Source organism: Callorhinchus milii, unplaced genomic scaffold (assembly GCF_018977255.1).
Source record: "Callorhinchus milii isolate IMCB2004 unplaced genomic scaffold, IMCB_Cmil_1.0 Scaffold25, whole genome shotgun sequence".
NCBI lineage: Eukaryota > Metazoa > Chordata > Chondrichthyes > Chimaeriformes > Callorhinchidae > Callorhinchus > Callorhinchus milii.
Genome location: NW_024704766.1, coordinates 4859643 through 4866587, shown reverse-complemented (window position 1 = coordinate 4866587; position 6945 = coordinate 4859643).

Here is a 6945-nt window from a genome sequence, read left to right as displayed (position 1 = left end):
ACTTACGCACACACACCCTTACACATACACCACAACACAGCTTTACACACTCACCCACACACACCCTTACACATACCCTTACACACACATCACAACACAGCTTTACACACTCACACCCCCACACACCACAACACACCTTTACACACCATACACCACACCCCCACACACCATACACCACTCACACCTTTACACACACACACTGCATGTCTAAATATAGTTAAACACTTGTACTGAATACAATGAAGTACAAGTCGAAGAGGGGGGTCTTGAGACTTGCCTTGAAGGAGGCTAGAGAGGGAGTGAGGAGAAAGGATTGTGGGATGGAGTTCCAAAGGGTGGGGGCGGAGAGGCTGAAGGCCCGTCCACTGTGGTAAATTAAGTCCAATTTCAGTAGAAATCGTGGGTGAATAAAATAGTCTCCAACAGCTGGTGAAAGTAGATCTTCGTGTATGAACCGATATTTTCTTGTTCGTTTTCAGCGCCCAGCAAGGCAGCAGCCAGGAGAACTCTACCAAACACTCCGGCATCTCTTCCTCCAAAGGGAACTCTCGAAAACGCAAGCGTTCGAGCAAATCCGGCAAAAAGAAGCGCAAGAAGAAATCCCACAAAAAGGTGCGGAGGAAGAGGAGAGCGGGAAGCAGCGAGTCGTCGAGCGAGACGGACAGTTCCGAGGAGGAGGAGGAGGAATGGGGTAAGGCAGAGAAGGATGTTAACAGTCGGGGGAAGAAAAGGGCAAAGAGGAAACACCGCAAAAAGACTTCGAAGAAGCCCAAGAAAAAGCAGTCGCCCTCCTCTACCTCGGCCTCCGAAAACGACTCTTCTGACAGCAGCGATTGCGACACTAGCAGCAAAGATGAGAGCGACTGCAGGGACGATGGGGAGAAGGGGAGGGAGAGAAGGAGGCAGAGGAGGATGAGGAGAAGGAGGAAGAAAGATTCTCGAAATCCCAAACGAAGCTGCGTCAGAGAAGAGGGGCACGAGAGGAAAAAGAGAAAGGACTGGAAAGCGGCCGATGACGTGACTTCCGACGAGAGCGGGGAGGACGACTTGAATTAGAGGCATGTCTTGAGGTTCATGTCCTTCTCAAACCTGCTGAGCTCATGTCCCGCTGAGTGAGCTTCCCCCCCCCCTCCCCCACCACCCCAGTCAGGCCAGGGACCGAGTGCATCATTTGGTGACCTGGCCATGTCCCAGTACGATTTGGGGCAAGTTATATGGTCAAAGGTCACTGTAAATTATGTTGTCTTGCGATGGCGAAGAGGAGTTTTTTTTGGAGCTAACTTTCACTTGGATCGCGAGTCTTAACGATGCTCCATCGAGGTGGGTGTTACCCCCCTATGCACTACTGTACTGTATTGTAACTCAAAGGCTATCTGTGTCTCAGCCTCAACCTGTCCTCCTGCCTCTCAGTTTTGTGACTGGCTTCTTTGTATTGGACTTGAAGCTCGTCACATTCTTTGGTTGGAGATTTGCCCTTCACCCCTCCCACCCGACGTTGATGATAAGGAAGCAGTAGTCACCATCCCAAGTTGAGTCCAATTTGAGTCAAAAGGTAATGGAGACGGCAAGGTGGGTGTTTGTAGGGTGGGATTGGGGTGAATTGGAGGGTTGGGTTGGAAGGATTGTTGCATTATTTTTATTCGTCGGTTTTGTTACTCAAACCTTGAAGCAGGTTTTCTGGTTTTTTTTTTTGTTTGTTTATTTGTTTTTGCCCGAAAAGGAGAGATTTCACATCACGCCCTTTTCCCAATGAGCCCACTCGAAACTTCACAAGGAAATGCAACAGTTTTCAAGGAAGGGAACCTCAAAGAGGAAAGGTGATACGAACGGGGGAAAGGAGAAAGGAGACGATGGACGATTTAAAAGAATTATTAAAAATAAAATCGACTTATAATCACGAGAAAATGACACTTGGATGTTTCAAAAAAAAACACAGATGCCATTCCTTACGAAGGCAGAAGATGTTTTGATGCAACGAAAGGCAATGCAGTGTTAAAGGCAAGCGAAATCAACACCTTTCTGCTTTGGCGGAGTGAATTACAGTGAATAATAATAATAATAATAATCCTTGCATTTGATATCGAGCCTTATCATGACTTCGGAACACCTCAAAGCGCTTCATAGAATATATCTTAAAGCGGATTGACTGTCTATTTTGTGGGCGAAACGCGGCAGCCAATTATGTACAGCGGCGTCTCCCACAAACAGTCTTGGATTGGAGTGACCAATTTATTAATGTTACAATCACAGCGCTTATTTATAAAGGAAAGTTGAACCTTTGTGGAAAGCCGTTCACAGCTTTGAGTAAACAAGTCTATGCTTTAACAGCAAATGCACAGAGATCGCTGCGTAGCTGTTTACAAGGTGAGGTGGATGTGTCCTCAATATTCTCTGCAATATTCTTGCTGGTGTTGCCTTTCCCCATGTTGCTAAGTGACGATAGCTTTTTAAAATCAAGTTTTGTATATACTGTATCCTTCAAGGTATTAAAATGACATTTTTTGGGGGGCTCAATAAATATTTTAACGACTTACTTTTTTTTCCACCCTTCACTGGCGGTCGTTCGTACGTCACGGCTGGCGGCTAACATCAAAACCATTAAATAGTCCTTGCTTTTGATATGGCGCCTTATCAGGTCTCCGAGACCTCTCAAAGCGCTCCACTGAATACACTTGTGAAGCGAATTGACTATATTTTGTGGGCTGAAATGCGGGAGCCCAGGGAAGCCATAATCCCTCAAGAATAAAAAAAAATTACAAATTGATCATTTCGAGCCGCGACGGTTTGCGGGACGCCGCCGAAATATTTTCCCAAGTATTTTATCGCACGTTCCGTATTGATAAAACGTTATGCTCGTCAGCTCTGGGATCCAGAATCAGCCCTGGAGTACTATTCAATGCCAGCTGGTGTCACTGCTAACATGGACTCCGGCAATTCAGGTCTTAATAACAACAATAATCCTTGCATTCGACATAGCGCCTTATAATAATAATAATAATAATAATCCTTGCATTTGATATAGTGCTTTTCACGTCGGGAGGACGTCCCAAAGCGCTTCACAGAACACACTGTAAAGTGAATTGACTGTATATGTGTGGGCGAACGCGGCAGCCAATTGCGCACAGCAATGTCCCACAAACAGTCAGATTGAAAATGACCAATTTATTATTGTTTTTTTTTTGGAGGGATTATTATTAGGCTCTGTGTGGAGTAAGGAAACTTGCCCAAGGTTTCGCCCTCTGCCTGGAATTGAACTCAGGTCTCTCACTTGCAAAGCGAGTGCTCTAACCACTGAGCTACAGGACTCCACTTATCACGTCAAGACATCTCAAAGCGCTTCACGGGATTATACTTTAAAGTGTGTATTTTGTGAGCGCAACGGGGCAGCTAATTGCGCACTGCAATGTCTCGTGTACGTTCCTTCCCCAACCCCCCCCCCCACCACCACCTCCACCCCACCAAACGCCGCACTGAAGAGTAGTATAGATCGTGAGCTCCAAGTCCCAATGTGGGTTTGACAGTGGATCGTGAAGTGTTTGCACTGAGATTCTCAAATTCGCCCCTTGATAATTCCTCAGCGCATCTCCTTAAGCGCTCGATGAAGTCGGCTCCTGCAAAGCTGCTGGATATTGTGCGGGAGGGTGGGTAGGAAGGTTGTTAACACCGGGTTCCCATTTAGCACACTTCCAAGTTAAAACCACTTTAAAGTGTTTATCGACTCGGGCTGTCACTTAGCAGCGGACGCCATGCATCACTCACGAGGGCAGCCTGTCAGTTTTACTTAATGAATACGATTAATGAGAATGCTTTCGATCGGCCCATTGTGCATCTTTGTCGAAGGCCGCTCCAAAACATCACTCACCGCAGGTTTTACCTTTGAGCTCATAACCTTGGGCTGCCACTGCCTGTACTGTACTCGCGCGCACGCGTGTGTATGTGTGTGTGTGTGTTGTTCGAGGTGCTTTCCTTCAAATGAAACGTTAAACTGAGCTCCCGCCTGTCTGTTTAGGTGGATAATAATAATAATAATAATAATAATAATCCTTGCATTTGATATAGCACCTTATCACGTCTTTGAGACGTCTCAAAGCGCTTCACAGGATAAACTGTAAAGAGGATGTAAAAAGAAGGGCATTTCTCTCTCCCAGTGTCCTGGCCAATAAATCCAATTTGTTGTTGTTGTTGGACTTAAAACATACTGTGTATTTTACGCACTTTACGTGATTTCTACGGTCCGACACCAACAACAAGAACAACAACAAAACAACGCAATTACACCTGTACGTCGGGAGGACGTCCCAAGGCACTGGACAATCAGTGTTTCGCTCTCCAAAGTGATCCAAGACCTGGTTCCTCTGTCCGTGTGATTCCACTTATTCCACTCTGGCTTTGAAGGTTTACGCGAACCTCAGTCCCAGCGGTGACACTCGCTGACAATCACCCATTAAAAATAATAATAATCCTTGGGTTTGATCTCGCGCCTTATCACGTCCTTTAGACGTCTCCGAGCGCTTCAAGGATTATGCTATAAAGTGAATCGATTGCATTTTGTGGGAGAAACCTGCGCACAGCAATAATAAAGCTGACATGCAGGAATGGCAAAGAATTCTACGTGCATCGGGGGTGGGTGGGTGGGTGTGGGGGTGGGAGTCGAGCTCTAATGAGCAGAACGTTCCGTGGGTCGCAGATTAGCAGCACCTTAAGGGAGTGCGATCGCGTCTCGATGCACATACACCGCCGACTGAACCAGCGCTCGTTTTTTTTGCTGGTTCTTCGCTAAACGCTTTTCCTCTTCCAAAAGCGTCCTCGCGCCGTGCAAAACCGCATCCGCAGCGTCAGTAGGACTCCCTCGCACAGTCTGACATCGTCCTGTCACTACAATCTCATCAGCACAGTTGCGAAGATCCCTGCGGCAAAACTAGGATCAAACCAGGGCTCGTCGTAATGCTCACTGATAACGGGAGAGCAGTTGGCTTCACATCCACAGGGAGTCTACATCGACTTCACATCATATGCTCATGGTTAGCGCGTTTGCCTCGCAGGCGAAAGGACACGGGGTTCAATTCCCGGATGGGGCGAGACCCGAGGCAAGTCTCCTTCCTCCGCAAGCCTTTTTGGTTGTGGTTTTTTTTTTGGGGGTGGGGTTTGGGGACGCTGCTGTGCGCAATTGGCCACCGAATACGCAGTCACTCCGCTTTACAGTGTGTTCTGCGAAGCACTTTGAGACGTCCCAATGGTGCGGTAAGGCGCTGTATCAAATGCGAGGATTATTATTGTTGTTCTTACTGTGAAATGCAATGACTTGCCCGAATGCTGTGTCCTGAACTCTACTGCGCGCAGATTGCCCACTGCGTTTGCAGCGAAACACAGTCACTGCACTCGTTTGGCAATTACCCGTGAAACCCCTTGAGGCTTTTCGAGATCCGAGGCTCTGTATCAGACTCTAGTTTTATTTAACATTTAATAGCCTCTCCGTGTTCCCACCTACCAGGCTGCGGCGAGAGCTCCAAGTGAGTGTTTGCTTCAATTATTTAACTTACAATTTCGTTTCTTTAAAAATATTTAAAGCCTGAATAATTAACCAATCTGTCATTTTAGAAGTCTTTTTTTCCTCCCCGACCCCCTCACCCCTCCCGCCTCTACCCGCACATCCCCCCCCCACCACCCGCCGCCCACACTCTGTCATTCTGTCCCTCCCTGAAGTTGCAACAGAAGGGCATCAATATATTAAGAGAAAATTGGCCGGACGCCTTGAGGGAGAAGGGAATAGAGGTGTAGAGGACTGGGGAATAGGAGGGGTACAGTATAAACATCAACACATGGGCTGAATGGCCCCATTTGTGCTGTCGTGTTCTATGTCATTGTAGAATATGATGATAACTTTGCTCAAATGTAATTCTTTAAGTTCTTTGTAAAACACTATGACGCCTTGCATCCAGTTGCCGCGTATTTTAGATGATGTCTATCATATAACGCGTTTGCCCAACAGTAAGTGGGAACTCGGTTGTTAGTCGATTGACTTTCTGGGGTAATAATCCCTCCAAAATTGGGTCACTAAATCCATGATAATAATAATAATAATAGTTGTATTTGATATAGCGCCTTATCGCATCATTAAGCCATCTCAAAGCGCTTCACAGAATGTACCGTAAAGTGGATTGACTGCGCATTTTGTGGGTGAAATATAAAATGCAGGTGCTATATCAATTGCAAGGATTTACTATTACTATTACTTCGTAATGCACCTGCTCAAACGATAAGCGCCTGCCACATTTGCCTACAAATACACAGTCACTGCACTTTACCACAATCCCCTGTGAAGCACTTTGTCCAGTGGTATACGTGCTGTGGCCTAGAGAAGGGCCACTATTATTCCGATAGCCAGTGACGAGACCCTGACTGATTATTACAGTCGCTATGTCTTAATGGGAAAGCTGTACGGAATAGAATATTTCCTTTTGTACAATAAATGATCTGAGACAGACGTCGTGGAAAGTATATGAGTTGCGGCTGATTTGTAGCAATCCCTCTGTAGTCTCTTCAAAACGCCCCGGGCAAGTATCGTAACAAGCATTTGAAACTGCCATAACTGCGACCTCTTCCGTTATTATTTATTTACGAGCCTTTTCTAAACACGAACTGAAGCAATATATTAATAATAGTAAGATAATAATCATACATTTGATACGTACGTATATATATATATAGAGAGAGAGAGAGATGGCGCCTTTCACGTCAGGAGAGCGCGGCGCGCTATCTGCTCGAAAGTGTGGTGACTGTGAATTCTTGGGTAAACTTGGCAACCGATTGGCACGTGATAATGCGCCACAAACATCCATGGAGTGGCCGATCATTTTTTTTTTCCTCTTGGCCAGGACGCCAGGAGGGAGAGAGAGAGAGAGAGAGAGAGAGAGAGAGCGCGACTCCCTTCTCGTTTGAGTGTAG